General features: G+C 35.6%; 1 protein-coding gene and 2 non-coding genes across 5 annotated transcripts in view; 2 read left to right on the top strand and 1 right to left on the bottom strand.

Annotated features, from left to right (window-relative positions):
- LOC142355543 (uncharacterized) overlaps nt 1–22,633 on the bottom strand; it is a 112,931-nt gene that overhangs the window by 31,182 nt on the left and 59,116 nt on the right. The window lies entirely within an intron of this gene.
- Nucleotides 6,392–6,465, top strand: Trnai-aau (transfer RNA isoleucine (anticodon AAU)). Its single transcript has one exon. It is a non-coding gene; the product is annotated as a tRNA-Ile (tRNA).
- Nucleotides 7,673–7,746, top strand: Trnai-aau (transfer RNA isoleucine (anticodon AAU)). Its single transcript has one exon. It is a non-coding gene; the product is annotated as a tRNA-Ile (tRNA).

Raw genomic sequence — 22,633 nt, 5'->3', positions numbered from 1 at the left:
CCAGGAATAGAAACAATGAAGAAAAATTCGTTACTCCTAAATATAGCAAAACCTGAAAATAAAGCTATGTACCACACAAAAAACTAAAATCTAAAATTATTCATAGATGACCAACGGTTCGATAGGTCAGTCGGTTAGAGCATCGAGATAAAAACGCAAGGGTCGAGAATTCGAGCCTTTTTGTGACCACTATAAATTGCAAATAATTGCTAAAAACTAGTATTTAGATCTTGCCAGGAATAGAAACAATGAAGAACAGTTAGTTACTTTTAAATACAGCAGAAATTATGTACCACAATTGCTAAAAACTAGTATTTAGATCTTGCCAGGAATAGAAACAATGAGGAACAGATAGTTACTTTTAAATACAGCAGAAATTATGTACCACACAAAACACTAGAATATAAAATTATTCATAGATGACCAACGGTTCGATAGGTCAGTCGGTTAGAGCATCGTGCTAAAAACGCAAGGGTCGAGAATTCGAGCCTCTTTGTGACCACTATTTTTTGCAACCAATTGCTAAAAACTACCATTGGGATCTTGCCAGGAATAGAAACAATGAAGAACAGTTAGTTACTTTTAAATACAGCAGAAACTAAATATAAAGCTATGTACCACACAAAAAAACTAAAATCTAAAATTATACATAGATGACCAACGGTTCGATAGGTCAGTCGGTTAGACTAACGTGCTAATAACGCGAGGGTCATCAGTTTGCGCCTCTCTGGGACCACTTTTTTGCAAACAGTTGCTAAAAACTATCATTGAGATCTTGCCAGGAATAGAGATAATGAAGAACAATTCGTTACTTTTAAATACAGCAAAAACTAAATATAAATAGATGCATCAACCACAACACTGCAAACTAAAATTATTGAAAGATAACTAACGGTGGCATGACATAAGCCAGTCGGTTAGAGCAACGTGATAATACCGCGAGGATCGAGAGTTCGAGCCTCTCGGTGACCAAAAAGTTTTGCAAGCAATTGCTAAAAACTACCATTAAGATCATGCCAGGAGCAAAAACAATGAAGATCAAATCGTTACTTTTGAATACAGCGAAAATTAAATAGAAAACTATGTAACAGCCAAAACACTAGAAACAAAAAAAAGTTAAATCACCAACGGCTCCATAGTTCAGTCGGTTAGAGCATCATTTTTAATAACGCAAGAATCGAGATTTCCAGCCGACCTGTGACCGCAATATTTTGTAAGCAATTGATAAAAACTACCATTTAGATCTTGCCGGAAAAAAAAACAACGGAAATGAATTATTAATTTTCAAAACAGCAAAAACTAAATATAAAGCTACGTAACAGCCAAAACACTAAAAACTAAAATTACTCAAAGATAACCAACGGTTGCATAGGTCAGTCGGTTAGAAAATCGAGATAATAAGGCAAAGGGTCCAGAGTTCGATTCTCTCTGTGACCACTATATTTTAAAATCAATTAATAAAAATTACCGTTGGGATCTTGCCAAGAATAGAAACAATGAAGAAAAGTTAGTTACTTTTAAATACAGCAGAAACTAAATGTAGAGCTATGTACCAAACAAAACACTAGAAACTAAAATTAATCATAGATAACCAACGGTTCGATAGGTCAGTCGGTTAGAGCATCGTGATAATAACGCAGAGGTCGAGAATTCGAGCCTCATTGTGTCCACTATACTTTGCAAACAATTGCTAAAAGCTTTTATTTAGATCTTGCCAGAAACAAAAACAAGGAAGAAAAATTTGTAACTTTTAAATACAGCAAAAACTAAATATAAATAGATTTACCAACCACAACACCGCAAACTAAAATTATTTTAGGATAACCAACGGTGGCATAAGTCAGTCGGTTAGAGCAGCGTGATAATAACGTGACGATCGAGAGTTCGAGCCTCTCTGTGACCAAAATGTTTTGCAAGCAATCGCTAAAAACTACAATTAAGATCTTGCCAGGAGCAAAAACAATGAAGAAAAAATCGTTACTTTTGAATACAGCAAAAACTAAATAGAAAGCTATGTAACAGCCAAAACACTAGAGAAAAAAAGTTAAATAACCAACGGTACCATAGTTCAGTCGGTTAGAGCATCATTTTTAATAACGCAAGAATCGAGATTTCCAGCCGATCTGTGACCACAATGTTTTGCAAGCAATTGATAAAAATTACCATTTAGATCTTGCCGGAAGCAAAAACAACGGAAATGAATTATTAATTTTCAAAACAGCAATAACTAAATATAAAGCTATGTAACAGGAAAAATACTAGAAACTAAAATTATTCAAAGATAAGCAACGGTTGCATAGGTCAGTCGGTTAGAAAATCGAGATAATAAAGCAAAGGGTCGAGAGTTCGAGCCTCTCTGTGACCAAAATGTGAGCCTCTCTGTGACCAAAATGTTTTGCAAGCAACTGCTAAAAACTACCATTCAGATCTTGCCAGAAGCAAAAACAATGAAGAACAAATCGTTACTTATGAATACAGCAAAAATTAAATAGAAAGCTATGTAACAGCTAAATCACTAGAAAACAAAAAAAGGTAAATACTCTAACTAACGGTTCCATAGTTGAGTCGGTTAGAGCCTCATTTTTAATAACGCAAAAATCGAGATTCCCAGCCGACCTGTGACCACAATATTTCGCAAGCAATTGATGAAAACTACCATTTAGATCTTGCCGGAAACAAAAACAACGGAAATGAATTATTATTTTTCAAAACAGCAAAAGTTAAATATAAAGCTATGTAACAGCCAAAACACTAGAAAATAAAATTATTCAAAGATAACCAACGGTTGCATAGGTCAGTCGGTTAGAAAATCGAGATAATAACGCAAAGGGTCGAGAGTTCGAGCCTCTCTGTGACTAAAATGTTTTGCAAGCAACTGCTAAAAACTACCATTCAGATCTTGCCAGAAGCAAAAACAATGAAGAACAAATCGTTATTTTTGAATACAGCAAAAATTAAAGAGAAAGCTATGTAACAGCCAAACACTAGAAACAAAATAGGTTAAATAACCAACGGTTCCATAGTTCAGTCGGTTAGAGCATCATTTTTAATAACGCAAGAATCGAGATTTCCAGCCGACCTGTGACCGCAATATTTTGCATGCAATTGATAAAAACTACCCTTTAGATCTTGCCGGAAACAAAAACAACGGAAATGAATTATTACTTTTCAAAACAGCAAAAACTAAATATAAAGCTATGTAACAGCCAAAACACTAAAAACTAAAATTATTCAAAGATAACCAACGGTTGCATAGGTCAGTCGGTTAGAAAATCGAGATAATAACGCAAAGGGTCGAGAGTTCGAGCCTCTCTTTGACCAAAATGTGAGCCTCTATGTGACCAAAATTTTTTGCAAGCAACTGCTAAAAACTACCATTCAGATCTTGCCAGAAGCAAAAACAATGAAGAACAATGAAGAACTAAACTAGCATTTAGATCTTGTCAGGAACAAAAACATTGAAGAACAATTCTTTACCTTTAAATACATTAAAAACTAAATATAAAGCTAGGTACCAGCCAAATTACTTGAAACTAAAAATTTTAGTAAACAACGGTACCATAGCTTAGTGGGTTAGAGCATCGTCCTAATAACGCGAGGGCGAGAGTTCGCGCCTCTCTGTGACCACTATTTTTTGCAACCAATTGCGAAAATCTACTATTTAGACCTTGCTAGAAACAAAAACAAGGAAAAAAAATTTGTTACTTTCAAATGCAGCAAACACTAAATATAAAGCTATATGTAACAGCCAAAAAAATAGAACAATAGAAAAAACATTCAAAGCTAACCAACGGTCATATAGCTCAGCCGGTTGAAGCAGCCTTCTAATAAGGCGAGGGTCGAGAGTTCGAGCGTTTCTGGGAACATAATATTTTTCAAGCAATTGCTAAAAACAACTACCAATTAAACCTTGTCATGAACAAAAACATTGAACAACAATTCGTTAACTTAAAAAACAGCAAAAACTAAATATAAAGCTAGTTACCCGACAAAATACTAGAAACTAAAAATTTAAATAAGCAACGGTGCCAAAGCTTAGTGGGTTAGAGAATCGTCCTAATGACGCGAGGGGCGAGAGTTCGAGTCTCTCTGGGACCACAAAGTTTTGCGAGCAATTGCTAAAAACTAGCATTTAGATCTTGTCAGGAACAAAAACATTGAAGAACAATTCTTTACCTTTAAATACAGTAAAAACTAAATATAAAGCTAGGTACCAGCCACATTACTTGGAACTAAAAATTCAACAACTAACAGTACCATAGCTTAGTGGGTTAGAGCATCGTCATAATAACGCGAGGGACGAGAGTTCGATTCTCTCTGGGACCACAAAGTTTTGCGAGCAATTGCTAAAAACTAGCATTTAAATCTTGTCAGGAACAAAAACACTGCAGAACAATTCGTTACCTTTAAATACAGCAAAACTAAAAATAAAGGTAGGTACCAGCCAAAACGCTAGATGTTGAGAATGGCAAAAATGCAGCGCTTCGATAGCTCAGTCGGTTAAAGCAGCAGGATAAAAACGCAAGGGGCGAGATATCGAGATGAATCAATTCAATGAAAACCAACGGTTGCATCGGTAAGTCGGTTAGAAAATCGAGATAATAACGCAAAGGGTCGAGAGTTTCAGCCTCGCTGTGACCACAATGTTTTGCATGCAATTGCTAAAAACTACCATTAAGATCTTGCCAGGAGCAAAAACAATGAAGAACAAATCGTTACTTTTGAAAACAGTCAAAACTAAAAATAAAGCTATGTACCAAGCAAAAACACTAAACTAAAAATGATCAATAACTAACGGTTCCATAGCTCAGTCGGTTAGAGCAGCGTGATAATAACGCGAGGGTCGAGAGTTCGCGCCTCTATGTGAGCACTATATTTTGCAACCAATTGCAAAAATCTACTATTTAGACCTTGCTAGAAACAAAAACAAGGAAAAAAATTTGTTACTTTCAAATGCAGCAAACACTAAATATAAAGCTATATGTACCAGCCAAAAAAATAGAACAATAGAAAAAAACATTCAAAGCTAACCAACGGTCACATAGCTCAGCCGGTTGAAGCAGCGTGCAAATAACGCGAGGGTCGAGAGTTCGAGCGTTTCTGGGAACATAATATTTTTCAAGCAATTGCTAAAAACAACTACCAATTAAACCTTGTCATGAACAAAAACATTGAAGAACAATTTGTTAACTTAAAATACAGTAAAAACTAAATATAAAGCTAGTTACCAGACAAAATACTAGAAATTAAAAATTTAAATAAGCAACGGTGCAAAAGCTTAGTGGGTTAGAGAATCGTCCTAATAACGCGAGGGGCGAGAGTTCGAGCCTCACTGGGACCACAAAGTTTTGCGAGCAATTGCTAAAAACTAGCATTTAGATCTTGTCAGGAACAAAAACATTGAAGAACAATTCTTTACCTTTAAATACAGTAAAAACTAAAAATAAAGCTAGGTACCAGCCAAATTACTTGGAACTCAAAAATTCAATAACTAACAGTACCATAGCTTAGTGGGTTAGAGCATCGTCATAATAACGCGAGGGACGAGAGTTCAATTCTCTCTGGGACCACAAAGTTTTGCGAGCAATTGCTAAAAACCAGCATTTAAAACTTGTCAGGAACAAAAACACTGCAGAACAATTCGTTACCTTTAAATACAGCAAAACTAAAAATAAAGGTAGGTACCAGCCAAAACGCTAGATGTTGAGAATGGCAAAAATGCAGCGCTTCCATAGTTCAGTCGGTTAAAGCAGCAGGATAAAAACGCAAGGGGCGAGACATCGAGGCTCTCTGGGAGCACAGTAGTTTTCAAGCAATTGCTAAAAACTATCATTTTGATCTTGCCCAGAACAAAAACATTAGAAAACAATTCGTTCCCTTTAAATACAGCAAAAACTAAATATAAAGCTATGTACCAGTCAAAACACTCAAAACCAAAAAAAAAATCAATAACCAACGGTACCATAGCTTAGTGGGTTAGAGCATAGTCCTAATAACTCGAGGGTCGAGAGTGCGCGCCTCTCTGTATCCAATGTAATTTGCAAACAATTGCTAAAAACTACTATTTAGGACTTGCCAGAGACAAAACAAGGAAGAACAATTCGTTACCTTTAAATCCAGTCGAAACTAAATATAAAGCTATGTACCAGTCAAAACACCAAACTAAAAATGATCAAAAATCAACGGTTCCATAGCTCAGTCGTTAGGGGCATCGTGATAATAACGCGAGGGGCGAGAGTTCGCGGCTCTTTGTGACCACTTTATTTTGCAAACAATTGCAAAAAATCTACTATTTAGACCTTGCCAGAATAAAACATAATACAGCAAAAACTAAATTTAAAGATAGGTACCAGCAAAAACAGCAGAAACTAAAAAGGCAAAGCACACCAACGGTTCCATAGCTCAGTCGGTTAGAGCATAGTGCTAATAACGCAAGGGTCGAGAGTTAGAACCTCTGTGGGACCACTGTATTTTTCAAAAATTTGCTAAAAATTACCATTGGGATCTTGCCAGGAATAGAGATAATGAAGAACAATTCGTTACTTTTAAATACAGCAAAAACTAAATGTAAAGCTAGGTACCACACAAAATGCCATAACCTAAAATTTTTAATAGATGACCAACGGTTCAATAGGGCAGTCGGTTAGAGCATCGTGATAAAAACGCGAGGGTCGAGAGTTCGAGCCTCTTTGTGACCACTATATTTTGCAAACAATTGCTAAAATCTACTATTTAGACCTTGCCAGAAACAAAAACAAGGAAGAAAATTTTGTTACTAATTAGATAAGTCAGTTAGAGCATCGTGATAATAACGCACGGGTCTAAAATTCGGTCCGCTCTTGGACCACAAGATTTTGCAATCAGTTTCTAAAAAACCTACCATTTCATTCTTGTCAGGAACAAGAACATTGAACAACAATTCGTTAACTTTAAATACAGCAAAATTTAAAATTAAAGCTAGGTACCTGCCAAAACACTAGAAACTAAATTTACTCAAAGATAACAAACGATTGCATAGGTCAGTGGGTTAGAGCATCGTGATAATAACGCGAGGGTCGAGAGTTCGAGGCTCTCTGGTAGCACAGTAGTTTTCAAGCAATTGCTGAAAATTGTCATTTTGATCTTGCCAGGAACAAAAGCAATGAAGAACCATTCGTTACCTTTGAATACAGCAAAAACTAAAAATAAAGCTAAGTACCAGCCAAAAAACTAGAAACTACAAATGGTCAAAAACCAATGGTCCAATAGCTAAGTCGGTTAGAGCATAGTCCTAATAACTCGAGGGTCGAGAGTGCGCGCCTCTCTGTATCCAATGTAATTTGCAAACAATTGCTAAAAACTACTATTTAGGACTTGCCAGAGACAAAACAAGGAAGAACAATTCGTTACCTTTAAATCCAGTCGAAACTAAATATAAAGCTATGTACCAGTCAAAACACCAAACTAAAAATGATCAAAAATCAACGGTTCCATAGCTCAGTCGTTAGGGGCATCGTGATAATAACGCGAGGGGCGAGAGTTCGCGGCTCTTTGTGACCACTTTATTTTGCAAACAATTGCAAAAAATCTACTATTTAGACCTTGCCAGAATAAAACATAATACAGCAAAAACTAAATTTAAAGATAGGTACCAGCAAAAACAGCAGAAACTAAAAAGGCAAAGCACACCAACGGTTCCATAGCTCAGTCGGTTAGAGCATAGTGCTAATAACGCAAGGGTCGAGAGTTAGAACCTCTGTGGGACCACTGTATTTTTCAAAAATTTGCTAAAAATTACCATTGGGATCTTGCCAGGAATAGAGATAATGAAGAACAATTCGTTACTTTTAAATACAGCAAAAACTAAATGTAAAGCTAGGTACCACACAAAATGCCATAACCTAAAATTTTTAATAGATGACCAACGGTTCAATAGGGCAGTCGGTTAGAGCATCGTGATAAAAACGCGAGGGTCGAGAGTTCGAGCCTCTTTGTGACCACTATATTTTGCAAACAATTGCTAAAATCTACTATTTAGACCTTGCCAGAAACAAAAACAAGGAAGAAAATTTTGTTACTAATTAGATAAGTCAGTTAGAGCATCGTGATAATAACGCACGGGTCTAAAATTCGGTCCGCTCTTGGACCACAAGATTTTGCAATCAGTTTCTAAAAAACCTACCATTTCATTCTTGTCAGGAACAAGAACATTGAACAACAATTCGTTAACTTTAAATACAGCAAAATTTAAAATTAAAGCTAGGTACCTGCCAAAACACTAGAAACTAAATTTACTCAAAGATAACAAACGATTGCATAGGTCAGTGGGTTAGAGCATCGTGATAATAACGCGAGGGTCGAGAGTTCGAGGCTCTCTGGTAGCACAGTAGTTTTCAAGCAATTGCTGAAAATTGTCATTTTGATCTTGCCAGGAACAAAAGCAATGAAGAACCATTCGTTACCTTTGAATACAGCAAAAACTAAAAATAAAGCTAAGTACCAGCCAAAAAACTAGAAACTACAAATGGTCAAAAACCAATGGTCCAATAGCTAAGTCGGTTAGAGCAACGCGATAATAACGCTAGGGTCGAGAGTTCGAGCCTCTCTGAGACCACAACATTTTGCAAACAATTGCTAAAAATCTCTCATTTAGATCTTGCTAAAAACGAAAACAGGGAATAATTTGTTATTTTTAATTACAGGAATTACTACATACAAAGCTATGTAGCAGCCAAAAAACTAGAAACTAAAATTTTTAAAACTCAACGGTCCATTAGATAAGTCAGTTAGAGCATCGTGATAATAACGCACGGGTCTAAAATTCGGTCCGCTCTTGGACCACAAGATTTTGCAATCAGTTTCTAAAAAACCTACCATTTCATTCTTGTCAGGAACAAGAACATTGAACAACAATTCGTTAACTTTAAATACAGCAAAATTTAAATTTAAAGCTAGGTACCTGCCAAAACACTAGAAACTAAATTTACTCAAAGATAGCAAACGGTTGCATAGGTCAGTGGGTTAGAGCATCGTGGTAATAACGCTAGGGTCGAGAGTTCGAGCCTCTCTGAGACCACAATATTTTGCAAACAATTGCTAAAAATCTCTCATTTAGATCTTGCTAAAAACGAAAACAGGGAACAATTTGTTATTTTTAATTACAGGAATTACTACATACAAAGCTATGTAGCAGCCAAAAAACTAGAAACTAAAATTTTTAAAACTCAACGGTCCATTAGATAAGTCAGTTAGAGCATCGTGATAATAACGCACGGGTCTAAAATTCGGTCCGCTCTTGGACCACAAGACTTTGCAATCAGTTTCTAAAAAACCTACCATTTCATTCTTGTCAGGAACAAGAACATTGAACAACAATTCGTTAACTTTAAATACAGCAAAATTTAAATTTAAAGCTAGGTACCTGCCAAAACACTAGAAACTAAATTTACTCAAAGATAACAAACGGTTGCATAGGTCAGTGGGTTAGAGCATCGTGATAATAACGCGAGGGTCGAGAGTTCGAGGCTCTCTGGTAGCACAGTAGTTTTCAAGCAATTGCTGAAAATTATCATTTTGATCTTGCCAGGAACAAAAACAATGAAGAACCATTCGTTACCTTTGAATACAGCAAAAACTAAAAATAAAGCTAAGTACCAGCCAAAAAACTAGAAACTAAAAATGGTCAAAAACCAATGGTCCAATAGCTAAGTCGGTTAGAGCATCGTGATAATAACGCGAGGGTCGAGAGTTCGAGCCTCTCTGAGACCACTAAATTTTGCAAACAATTGCTAAAAACTACCATTGGGATCTTGCCAGGAATAGAAATAATGAAGAACCATTCGTTACTTTTAAAAACAGCAAAAACTAAATATAAAGCCAGGTACCACACAAAACGCCAGAACCTAAAATTATTCATAGATGAGCAACGGTTCCATAGGTCAGTCGGTTAGAGCAACGTGATAATAACGCGAGGGTCGAGCGTTCGAGCCTCGCTGTGACCACAATATTTTGCAAACAATTGCTAAAATCTACCATTGGGATCTTGCCAGGAATAGAAATAATGAAGAACAATTCGTTACTTTTAAATACCTCAAAAACTAAATATAAAACTAGGTACCACTCAAAACGCCAGAACCTAAAATTATTCATAGATGAGCAACGGTTCCATAGGTCATTCGGTTAGAGCAACGTGAAAATAACGCGAGGGTCGAGAGTTCGAGCCTCTCTGGGACCATTAAATTTTGCAAACAATTGCTAAAAACTACCATTGGGATCTTGCCAGGAATAGAAATAATGAAGAACCATTCGTTACTTTTAAAAACAGCAAAAACTAAATATAAAGCCAGGTACCACACAAAACGCCAGAACCTAAAATTATTCATAGATGAGCAACGGTTCCATAGGTCAGTCGGTTAGAGCAACGTGATAATAACGCGAGGGTCGAGCGTTCGAGCCTCGCTGTGACCACAATATTTTGCAAACAATTGCTAAAATCTCCCATTTGGATCTTGCTAAAAACGAAAACAAGAAATAATTTGTTATTTTTAATTACAGGAATTACTAAATACAAATCTATGTAGCAGCCAAAAAACTAGAAACTAAAACTTTTAAAACCCCAAGGTCCATTAGCTAAGTCGGTTAGAGCATCGTGATAATAACGCACGGGTCGAAAATTCGGTCCTCTCTTGCACCACAAGATTTTGCAAGCAATTTCTAAAAAAAGACTACCATTCAATTCTTGTCAGGAACAAGAACATTGAACAACAATTCGTTAACTTTAAATACAGCAAAAACTAAATTTAAAGTAAGGTACCAGCCAAGACACTAGAAACTAAAATTACTCAAAGATATCAAACGGTTGCATAGGTCAGTCGGTTAGAGCAACGTGACAATAACGCGAGGGTCGAGAGTTCGAGCCTCTCTGATAACACAATATTTTGCAAACAATTGCTAAAATCTCCCATTTAGATCTTGCTAAAAACGAAAACAAGGAATAATTTGTTATTTTTAATTACAGGAATTACTACATACAAAGCTATGTAGCAGCCAAAAAACTAGAAACTAAAATTTTTAAAACTCAACGGTCCATTAGATAAGTCAGTTAGAGCATCGTGATAATAACGCACGGGTCTAAAATTCGGTCCGCTCTTGGACCACAAGATTTTGCAATCAGTTTCTAAAAAACCTACCATTTCATTCTTGTCAGGAACAAGAACATTGAACAACAATTCGTTAACTTTAAATACAGCAAAATTTAAATTTAAAGCTAGGTACCTGCCAAAACACTAGAAACTAAATTTACTCAAAGATAACAAACGGTTGCATAGGTCAGTGGGTTAGAGCATCGTGATAATAACGCGAGGGTCGAGAGTTCGAGGCTCTCTGGTAGCACAGTAGTTTTCAAGCAATTGCTGAAAATTATCATTTTGATCTTGCCAGGAACAAAAACAATGAAGAACCATTCGTTGCCTTTGAATACAGCAAAAACTAAAAATAAAGCTAAGTACCAGCCAAAAAACTAGAAACTAAAAATGGTCAAAAACCAATGGTCCAATAGCTAAGTCGGTTAGAGCAACGCGATAATAACGCTAGGGTCGAGAGTTCGAGCCTCTCTGAGACCACAATATTTTGCAAACAATTGCTAAAATCTCCCATTTAGATCTTGCTAAAAACGAAAACAGGGAATAATTTGTTATTTTTAATTACAGGAATTACCAAATACAAATCTATGAAGCAGTCAAAAAACTAGAACCTAAAATTTTTAAAACCCAACGGTCCATTAGCTAAGTCGGTTAGAGCATCGTGATAATAACGCACGGGTCAAAAATTCGGTCCTCTCTTGGACCAAAAGATTCTGCAAGCAATTTCTAAAAAAAACTACCATTTAATTCTTGTCAGGAACAAGAACATTGAAAAACAATTCGTTAACTTTAAATACAGCAAAAACTAAATTTAAAGCTAGGTACCAGCCAAAACACTAGAAACTAAATTTACTCAAAGATAAAAAACGGTTGCATAGGTCAGTCGGTAAGAGCATCGTGATAATAACGCGAGGGTCGAGCGTTCGAGCCTCGCTGTGACCACAATATTTTGCGAACAATTGCTAAAATCTCCCATTTAGATCTTGCTAAAAACGAAAACAAGGAATAATTTGTTATTTTTAATTACAGGAATTACTAAATACAAAGCTATGTAGCAGTCAAAAAACTAGAACCTAAAATTTTTAAAACCCAACGGTCCATTAGCTAAGTCGGTTAGAGCATCGTGATAATAACGCACTGGTCGAAAATTCGGTCCTCTCTTTGACCAAAAAATTCTGCAAGCAATTTCTAAAAAAACTACCATTTAATTCTTGTCAGGAACAAGAACATTGAAAAACAATTCGTTAACTTAAAATACAGCAAAAACTAAATTTAAAGCTAGGTACCAGCCAAAACACTAGAAACTAAATTTACTCAAAGATAACAAACGGTTGCATAGGTCAGTCGGTAAGAGCATCGTGATAATAACGCGAAGGTCGAGCGTTCGAGCCTCGCTGTGACCACAATACTTTGCAAACAATTGCTAAAATCTCCCATTTAGATCTTGCTAAAAACGAAAACAAGGAATAATTTGTTATTTTTAATTACAGGAATTACAAAATACAAAGCTATGTAGCAGTCAAAAAACTAGAACCTAAAATTTTTAAAACCCAACGGTCCATTAGCTAAGTCGGTTAGAGCATCGTGATAATAACGCACGGGTCGAAAATTCGGTCCTCTCTTGGACCAAAAGACTCTGCAAGCAATTTCTAAAAAAAAATGACCTTTTAATTCTTGTCAGGAACAAGAACATTGAAAAACAATTCGTTAACTTTAAATACATCAAAAACTAAATTCAAAGCTAGGTACCAGCCAAAACACTAGAAACTAAATTTACTCAAAGATAACAAACGGTTGCATAGGTCAGTCGGTTAGAGAAACGTGATAATAACGCGAGGGTCGAGAGTTCGAGCCTCTCTGAGACCACAATATTTCTCAAGGATTTGCTAAAAACTATCACTTAGATCTTGTCAGGAACAAAAACATTGAGGAACAATTCTTTACCTTTAAATACAGTAAAAACTAGATATAAAGCTATGTACCAGCGGAAACACTTGAACCTGAAAATTTTAAATAACGAGGGGTTCCATAGCCCAGTCGGTAAGAGCATCGTGATAATAAGGCGAGGGTCGAGCGTTCGAGCCTCGCTGTGACCACAATATTTTGCAAACAATTGCTAAAATCTACCATTTAGATCTTGCTAAAATCGAAAACGCAAACGTAATTTGTTATTTTTAATTACAGGAGTTACTAAATACAAAGCTATGTAGCAGTCAAAAAACTAGAAAATAAAATTTTTAAAACCCAACGGTCCATTAGCTAAGTCGGTTAGAGCATCGTGATAATAACGCACGGGTCGAAAACTCGGTCCTGTCTTGGACCACAAGATTTTGCAAGCAATTTCTAAAAAAACTACCATTTCATTCTTGTCAGGAAGAAGAACATTGAACAACAATTCGTTAATTTTAAATACAGCAAAAACTAAACTTAAAGCTAGGTACCAGCCAAAACACTAGAAACTAAATTTACTCAAAGATAACAAACGGTTGCATAGGTCAGTCGGTTAGAGCAACGTGATAATAACGCGAGGGTCGAGAAATCGAGCCTCTCTGAGACCACAATATTTTGCAAACAATTGCTAAAAATCTCCCATTTAGATCTTGCTAAAAACGAAAACAAGGAATAATTTGTTGTTTTTAATTACAGGAATTACTGAATACAAATCTATGTAGCAGCCAAAAAACTAGAAACTAAAATTTTTAAAACCCCACGGTCCAATAGCTAAGTCGGTTAGAGCATCGTGATAATAACGCACGGGTCGAAAATCCGGTCCTCTCTTGGACCACAAGATTTTGCAAGCAATTTCTAAAAAAACTACCATTTAATTCTTGTCAGGAAAAAGAACATTGAACAACAATTCGTTAACTTTAAATACAGCAAAAACTAAATTTAAAGCTAGGTACCAGCGAAAACACTTGAACCTGAAAATTTTAAATAACGAGGGGTTCCATAGCCCAGTCGGTAAGAGCATCGTGATAATAAGGCGAGGGTCGAGCGTTCGAGCCTCGCTGTGACCACAATATTTTGCAAACAATTGCTAAAATCTACCATTTAGATCTTGCTAAAATCGAAAACGCAAACGTAATTTGTTATTTTTAATTACAGGAGTTACTAAATACAAAGCTATGTAGCAGTCAAAAAACTAGAAAATAAAATTTTTAAAACCCAACGGTCCATTAGCTCAGTCGGTTAGAGCATCGTGATAATAACGCACGGGTCGAAAATTCGGTCCTGTCTTGGACCACAAGATTTTGCGAGCAATTTCTAAAAAAACTACCATTTCATTCTTGTCAGGAACAAGAACATTGAACAACAATTCGTTAACTTTAAATACAGCAAAAACTAAACTTAAAGCTAGGTACCAGCCAAAACACTAGAAACTAAATTTACTCAAAGATAACAAACGGTTGCATAGGTCAGTCGGTTAGAGCAACGTGATAATAACGCGAGGGTCGAGAAATCGAGCCTCTCTGAGACCACAAAATTTTAAAAAAACAATTGCTAAAAATCTCCCATTTAGATCTTGCTAAAAACGAAAACAAGGAATAATTTGTTGTTTTTAATTACAGGAATTACTGAATACAAATCTATGTAGCAGCCAAAAAACTAGAAACTAAAATTTTTAAAACCCCACGGTCCAATAGCTAAGTCGGTTAGAGCATCGTGATAATAACGCACGGGTCGAAAATCCGGTCCTCTCTTGGACCACAAGATTTTGCAAGCAATTTCTAAAAAAACTACCATTTAATTCTTGTCAGGAACAAGAACATTGAACAACAATTCGTTAACTTTAAATACAGCAAAATCTAAATTTAAATACAGCAAAAACCAGCCAAAACACTAGAAACTAAATTTTTCAAAGATAACAAACGGTTGCATAGGTCAGTCGGTTAGAGCAACGTGATAACGCGAGGGTCGAGAGTTCGAGCCTCTCTGAGACCACAATATTTCTCAAGCAATTGCTGAAGACTATCATTTAGATCTTGTCAGGAACAAAACCATTAAAGAACAATTCTTTACCTTTAAATACAGTAAAAACTAAATATAAAGCGATGTACCAGCCAAAACACTTGAACCTGAAAATGTTAAATAACGAGGGGTTCCGTAGCCCAGTCGGTGAGAGCATCGTGATAAAAACGCGAGGGTCGAGAGTTCGAGCCTCGCTCTGACCACAATATTTTGCAAACAATTGCTAAAAACGCCCATTTAGATCTTGCTAAAAACGGAAACAAGGAATAACTTGTTATTTTTAATTACAGCAACTACTAAATATAAAGCTATGTACCAGCCAAAAACTAGAATTTAAAATTTTTAAAACGCAACGGTCCAATAGCTAAGTCGGTTAGAGCATCATGCAAATAACGCAAGGGGCGAGAGTTCGAGTCTCTCCTGGACCACAAAGTTTAGCGAGCAATTGCTAAAAACTAGCATTTAGATCATGCCAGGAACAAAAACATTGAAGAACAATTCTTTCACTTTAAATACAGTAAAAAAATAGAAATAAAGCTATGTAGCAGCCAAAACACTTGAAACTATAAATGTTAAATAACGCGAGGGTCGAAAGCCCAGTCGGTAAGAGCATCGTGATAAATACGCGAGGGTTGAGCGATCGAGCCTCGATGTGACCACAATATTTTGCAAACAATTGCTAAAAACTCCCATTTAGATCTTGCTAGAAACGAAAACAAGGAAGAATTTGTCATTTTTAAATACAGCAATTACTAAATATAAAGCTATGTACCAGCCAAAAAAGTAGAAACTAAACATTTTCAAAAACCAATGGTCCAAGAGCTAAGTCGGTTAGAGCAGCGTGATAATAAGGCAAGGGTCGAACGTTCGATCCTCTCTTGGAGCACAAGATTTTGCAAGCAACTGCTAAAAAAACTACCAATTAAATTTGTCAGGAACCAAAACATTGAACAAAAAATCATTAACTTTAAATACAGCAAAAACTAATTTTGAAAATAGGTACCAGCCAAAACACTAGAAAATAATTTTACTCAAACATAACGAACAGTTGCATAGGTCAGTCGGTTAGAGCATCGTGACAATAACGCGAGGGTCGAGAGTTCGAGTCTCCCTGTGAACGCAATTGCGAGCAATTGCTAAAACCTAGCACTTAAATCTTGTCAGGAACAAAAACAAAAAAGAACAATTCGTTACCTGTAAATACAGCAAAAACTAAATTTAAAGATAGGTACCAGCCAAAACAGCAAAAACTAAAAACGGCAAAGCAAACCAACGGTTACATAGCTCAGTCGGTTAGAGCATCGTGCTAATAACGAGAGGGTCGAGAGTTCCAGCCTCTCTGGGACCAAAATATTTTTCAAGCAATTGCTAAAAAATACCAATTAGATCTTGCCAGTAATAGAAACAATGAAAAACAATTCGTCACTTTTAAATACAGCAAAAACTAAATATAAAGATAGGGACCATCCAAAACGCCAGAAACTAAAATTATTCATAGATGAACAGCGGTTCCATAGGGCAGTCGGTTAGAGCACCGTGATAATAACGGGAGGGTCGAGCCTCGCTGTGATCACAATATTTTGCAAATTTGCTAAAATCTACTATTTAGACCTTGACAGAAACAAAAACAAGGAAGAAATTTTTGCTACTTTCAAATACAGCAAACACTAAATATAGAGCTGGTACCACACAAAACGCCAGAACCTAAAATTAATCATAGATAACCAACAGTTCCATAGATCAGTCGGTTAGAGCAACGTGATAATAACGCGAGGGTCGAGCGTTCGAGCCTCTCTGTGACCACTGTTTTTTGCAAACAATTGTTAAAAACTACCATTGAGATCTTGCCAGGAATAGAAATAATGAAGAACAATTCGTTACCTTTAAATACAGCAAAAACTAAATATAAAGCTAGGTACCACTCAAAATCGCCAGAACCTAAAATTTTTCATAGAAGACCAACGGTTCCAAAGGTCAGACGGTTAGAACATTGTGATAATAAGGCGAGGGTAGAGTTCGAGCCTCTTTGTAACCACAATATTTTGCAAACAATTGCTAAAATCTACTATTTAGACTTTGCCAGAAACAAAAACAAGGGAGAAAATTTTGTTAATTTTAAATGCAGCAAACACTAAATATAAAGCTATGTACCAGCCAAAACAATAGAACAGTAGAAAAAAAATAATCAAAGATAGCCGACGGTTCCATAGCTCAGTCGGTTAGAGAATCGAGCTAAGAACGCTAGGGTCGAGAGTTCGAGCACCTCTGGGAGCACTGTATTTTTAAAAACTACCACTGAGATCTTGCCGAGAATAGAAATAATGAAGAACAATTCGTTACTTTTAAATACAGCAAAAACTAAATATAAAGCTAGGTACCACACAAAACGCCATAACCTAAAATTTTTCATAGATGACCAACGGTTCCATAGGTCAGTCGGTTAGAGCATCGTGATAAAAACGCGAGGGTCGAGAGTTCGAGCCTCTTTGTGACCACTATATTTTGCAAACAATTGCTAAAATCTACTATTTAGACCTTGCCAGAAACAAGAACAAGGAAGAAAATTTTGTTACTTTTAAATACAGCGAAAACTAATTATAAAGCTAGGTACCACACAAAACGCCAAAACCTAAAATTATTCATATATGACCAACGGTTCCCTAGGTCAGTCGGTTAGAGCATCATGAAAACAAGGCGAGGGTAGAGAGTTCGAGCCTCTTTGTAACCACTATATTTTGCAAACAGTTGCTAAAATCTACTGTTTAGACCTTGCCAGAAACAAAAACAAGGAAGAAAATTTTGTTACTTTATAATACAGCAAAAACTAAATATAAAGCTAGGTACCACACAAAACGCCAGAACCTAAAACTATTTATAAATGACTAGCGGTTCCATAGATCAGTCGGTTAGAGCATCGTGATAAAAACGCGAGGGTCGAGAGTTCGAGCCTCTTTGTGACCACTCTAATTTAAAAGCAATTGCAAAAATCTACTATTTAGACCTTGCCGGAAACAAAAACTAGAAAGAAAATTTTGTTACATTTAAATACAGCAAAAACTTAATATAAATCTAGGTACCACACAAAACGCCAGAACCTAAAACTATTCATAAATGACTAGCGGTTCCATAGATCAGTCGGTTAGAAAATCGTGATAAAAACGCGAGGGTCGCGAGTTCGAGCCTCTTTGTGACCACTATATTTTGCAAACAATTGCTAAAATCTACTAATTAGACCTTCCCAGAAACAAAAACAAGGAAGAAAATCTATATATTAATTCAGTGTCGACATAAAAGGCACCATGTTTAAGCTCCTAATCTTTACATGTTTTAACAGCCCCTAAACATGCTTTTCGGCAAAAAGCGAATGGCAACAGTCAGATTCGAACCGGGGTCCGTGAGTTAAGAGGCAAAAGCGCAATGAGTTGAGCTAAGAAACAGATGAGCCGCGTATTTATCGGGATTTTCGTCCATTAACGTCGCATCCGTTTCTACTTTCTCCAATTCCTTCCTTTTTTCACAATTTTTTGTGCTCCATGCCTTTCTCCTGTCACTATCAACTTGTCTCAATCTACATATCTATATATTAATTCTAACTCGAATGCTATACCACCATGCTTAAGCGCCTATCTTCACATGTTTTAGCGTCCCTTAAACATGCAGCCTAGCGTAATGCATGTATCCTATACCACCATGTTTAAGCGCCAATCTTCACATGTTATAACGGTCCTTAAACATGCAGCGTGTTCTGTGACTTGGTTTTATGTGTGTGCGTGCGTGTGTCCGTGAGCATGCATGCGTATGTGTGTGCGCGCGTGTGTGTGTGTGTGTGTGTGTGTGTGCGTGTGTGTGTGTGCACATAGGCATTCAAATGACCATTTTTGCTCTTTTCGGTTTTGGGACGTTCAATTCGTTTTCGAACGTTTGCTTGCTCTTCAAACGTTCGATTTGTTTTCGAACGTTCTTTTAACTTGACCGCTTACGTGTATGTGACTGTGTTTGTGTGTGTGTGTTTGTGTTTGTGACCTTCAACTGATAAAATTTAACTGACGTTAACCATGGCTTGGAGTACAACCACTGATTTTTATCCTTGTACGTTTGTGTGTGAACCTGTTCGCGCGCGCGCGCGCGTGTGTGTGTGTATGTATGTGTGTTTGCGTGCACGCGTGTGAAACCTTGAACTGTTGACATTTAACTGAGGTTAACCGTTACATTGAATTGCTTTAATGCAATACTGATTGTTCTTTTTACATATTATCATTCCTTTTTGCATATCCCAGATGGCCAACGGTTGCTGTTGAGCGGTTGCAGACGGCATTAAATTATTCTGTCTATAAAACGAAAAGCCAAGAGTCTGACAGAAAGAAACTCAAAAAGTTGAGCAGGGCCTTCAGAAAGTGCCCCGAATTGATAAATTGAGAGCAACTATCAAAAACACCTTCTTTTGCTCGCTTTCCCCACTTTCTTTTCTCACTTTCTTTTTCTTTTCTCACTTTCTTTTCTCACTTTCTATTCTCACTTTCTTTTCTCACTTTCTTTTCTCACTTTCTTTTCTCACTTTCGTTTCTCACTTTCTTTTCTCACATTCTTTTCTCACTTTCTTTTCTCACTTTCTTTTCTCACTTTCTTTTCTCACTTTCTTTTCTCATTTTTTTTCTCTTTTTTTTCTCTTCTTTCTCAGTTTTTTTCTCACTTTTTTCGCACTTTTCTCACTTTCTTTTCTCACTTTCTTTTCTCACTTTCTTTTCTCACTTTCTTTTCTCACTTTCTTTTCTCACTTTCTTTTCTCACTTTCTTTTCTCACTTTCTTCTCTCACTTTCTCTCTTTCTTTTCTCTCTTTCTTTTCTCACCTTCTTTTCTCACTTTCTTTTCTCACTTTCTTTTCTCACTTTCTTTTCACACTTATTTTTCTAACTTTCTTTTCTCACTTTCTTTTCTCACTTTCTTTTCTCACGTTCTTTTCTCACTTTCTTTTCTCACTATCTTTTCTCACTTTCTTTTCTCTCTTTTCTCACTTTCGTTTCTCATTTTCTTTTCTCACTTTTTTTCTCACTTTCTTTTCTCATTTTTTTTCTTTTTTTTCTCTTTTTTTCTCACTCTTCTCACTTTTCTCACTTTCTTTTCTCACTTTCTTTTCTCACTTTCTTTTCTCACTTTCTTTTCTCACTTTCTTCTCTCACTTTCTTCTCTCAATTTCTTTCTTTTCTCTCTTTCTTTTCTCACTTTCTTTTCTCATTTTTTTCTCACTTTCTTTTCACACTTATTTTTCTAATTTTCTTTTCTCACTTTCTTTTCTCACTTTCTTTTCTCACTTTCTTTTCTCACTTTCTTTTCTCACTTTCTTTTCTCACTATCTTTTCTCACTTTCTTTTCTCTCTTTTCTCACTTTCGTTTCTCATTTTCTTTTCTCACTTTTTTTCCCACTTTCTTTTGTCACTTTCTTTTCTCACTTTCTTTTCTCACTTTCTTTTCTCACTTTTTTTCTCACTTTTCTCACTTTCTATTCTCACTTTCTTTTCTCACTTTCTTTTCTCACTTTCTTTTCTCACTTTCTTTTCTCACTTTCTTCTCTCACTTTCTTTCTTTCTTTTCTCACTTTCTATTCTCACTTTCTTTTCTCACTTTCTTTTCTAACTCACTTTTCTCATTTTCTTTTCTGACTTTCTTTTCTGACTTTCTTTTCTTACTTTATTTTCTTACTTTCTTTTCTCACTTTCCTTTCTCACTTTCTTTTCTCACTTTCTTTTCTCTCTTTTCTCACTTTCTTTTCTCTCTTTTCTCACTTTCTTCACTCACTTTCTTTCTTTCTTTTCTCACTTTCTATTCTCACTTTCTTTTCTCATTTTCTTTTCTCACTTTCTTTTCTGACTTTCTTTTCTGACTTTCTTTTCTTACTTTATTTTTTTACTTTCTTTTCTCACTTTCCTTTCTCACTTTCTTTTCTCACTTTCTTTTCTCTCTTTCCTCACTTCCTTTTCTCTCTTTTCTCACTTTCGTTTCTCATTTTCTTTTCTCATTTTTTCCTCCTTTTTTTCTCACTTTCTTTTCTCACTTTCTTTTTCTCACTTTCTTTTCTCACTTTCTTTTCTCACTTTCTTTTCTCACTTTCTTTTCTCACTTTCTTTTCTCTTTTTTTTCTCTTTTTCTTTTCTCACTTTCTTTTCTCACTTTTTTTTTCTCGTTTTTTTCTAACTTTCTTTTCTCAGTTTCTTTTCTCACTTTTTTTTCAATCTTTCTTTTCTCACTTTCTTTTCAATCTTTCTTTTCTCCCTTTTTTCTCCCTTTTCTCACTCACTTTTATCACTTTCTTTTCTCACTTTCTTTTTTCACTTTCTTTTCTCACTTTCTTTTTTCGCTGTCTTTTCTCACTGTCTTTTTTCACTTTCCTCACTTTCGTTTCTCATTTTTTCCTCCCTTTTTTCTCACTTTCTTTTCTCACTTTCTTTTCTTACTTTCTTTTCTCTCTTTCTTTTCTCACTTTCTTTTCTCACTTTTTTTTCTCACTTTCTTTTCTCACCTTCTTTTCAATCTTTCTTTTCTCCCTTTTCTCACTTTCTTTTCTCACTTTCTTTTCTCACTCACTTTTATCACTTTCTTTTCTCACTTTCTTTTCTCACTTTCTTCACTTTCTTTTCTCACTTTCTTTTTTCACTGTCTTTTCTCACTGTCTTTTCTCACTTTCTTTTCTCACTTTCTTTTCTCACTTTCTTTTCTCACTTTCTTTTCTCATTTTCTTTTCTCACTTTCTTTTCTCATTTTTTCCTCCCTTTTTTCTCACTTTCTTTTCTCCTTTTCTTTTCTCTCTTTCTTTTCTCACTTTCTTTTCTCACTTTCTTTTCTCACTTTCTTTTCTCACCTTCTTTTCTCTTTTTCTTTTCTCACTTTTTTTTCTCACTTTCTTGTCTCACTTTCTTTTCTCACTTTCTTTTCTCATTTTCTTTTCTCACTTTCTTTTCTCATTTTCTTTTCTCACATACTTTTCTCACTTTCTTTTCACTTTCTTTTCTCAATTTCTTTTCTCACTTTCTTTTCTCACTTTCTTTTCTCACTTTCTTTTCTCACTTTCTTTTCTCACTTTCTTTTCTCACTTTCTTTTCTCACTTTCTTTTCTTTATTTCTTTTCTCACTTTCTTTTCTCGTTTTTTCACTTTCTTTTCTCAATTTTTTTTCTCACGTTCTTTTCTCACTTTCTTTTCCCACTTTCTTTTCTCACTTTCTTTTCTCACTTTCTTTTCTCACTCACTTTTATCACTTTCTTTTCTCACTTTCTTTTCTCACTTTCTTCACTTTCTTTTCTCACTTTCTTTTTTCACTGTCTTTTCTCACTGTCTTTTCTCACTTTCTTTTCTCACTTTCTTTTCTCACTTTCTTTTCTCACTTTCTTTTCTCATTTTCTTTTCTCACTTTCTTTTCTCATTTTTTCCTCCCTTTTTTCTCACTTTCTTTTCTCCTTTTCTTTTCTCTCTTTCTTTTCTCACTTTCTTTTCTCACTTTCTTTTCTCACTTTCTTTTCTCACCTTCTTTTCTCTTTTTCTTTTCTCACTTT

This window comes from Convolutriloba macropyga, chromosome 2 (assembly GCF_964194025.1).
Source record: "Convolutriloba macropyga chromosome 2, txConMacr16.3, whole genome shotgun sequence".
NCBI lineage: Eukaryota > Metazoa > Xenacoelomorpha > Acoela > Convolutidae > Convolutriloba > Convolutriloba macropyga.
This window is presented reverse-complemented; position numbering and strand designations above follow the sequence as displayed.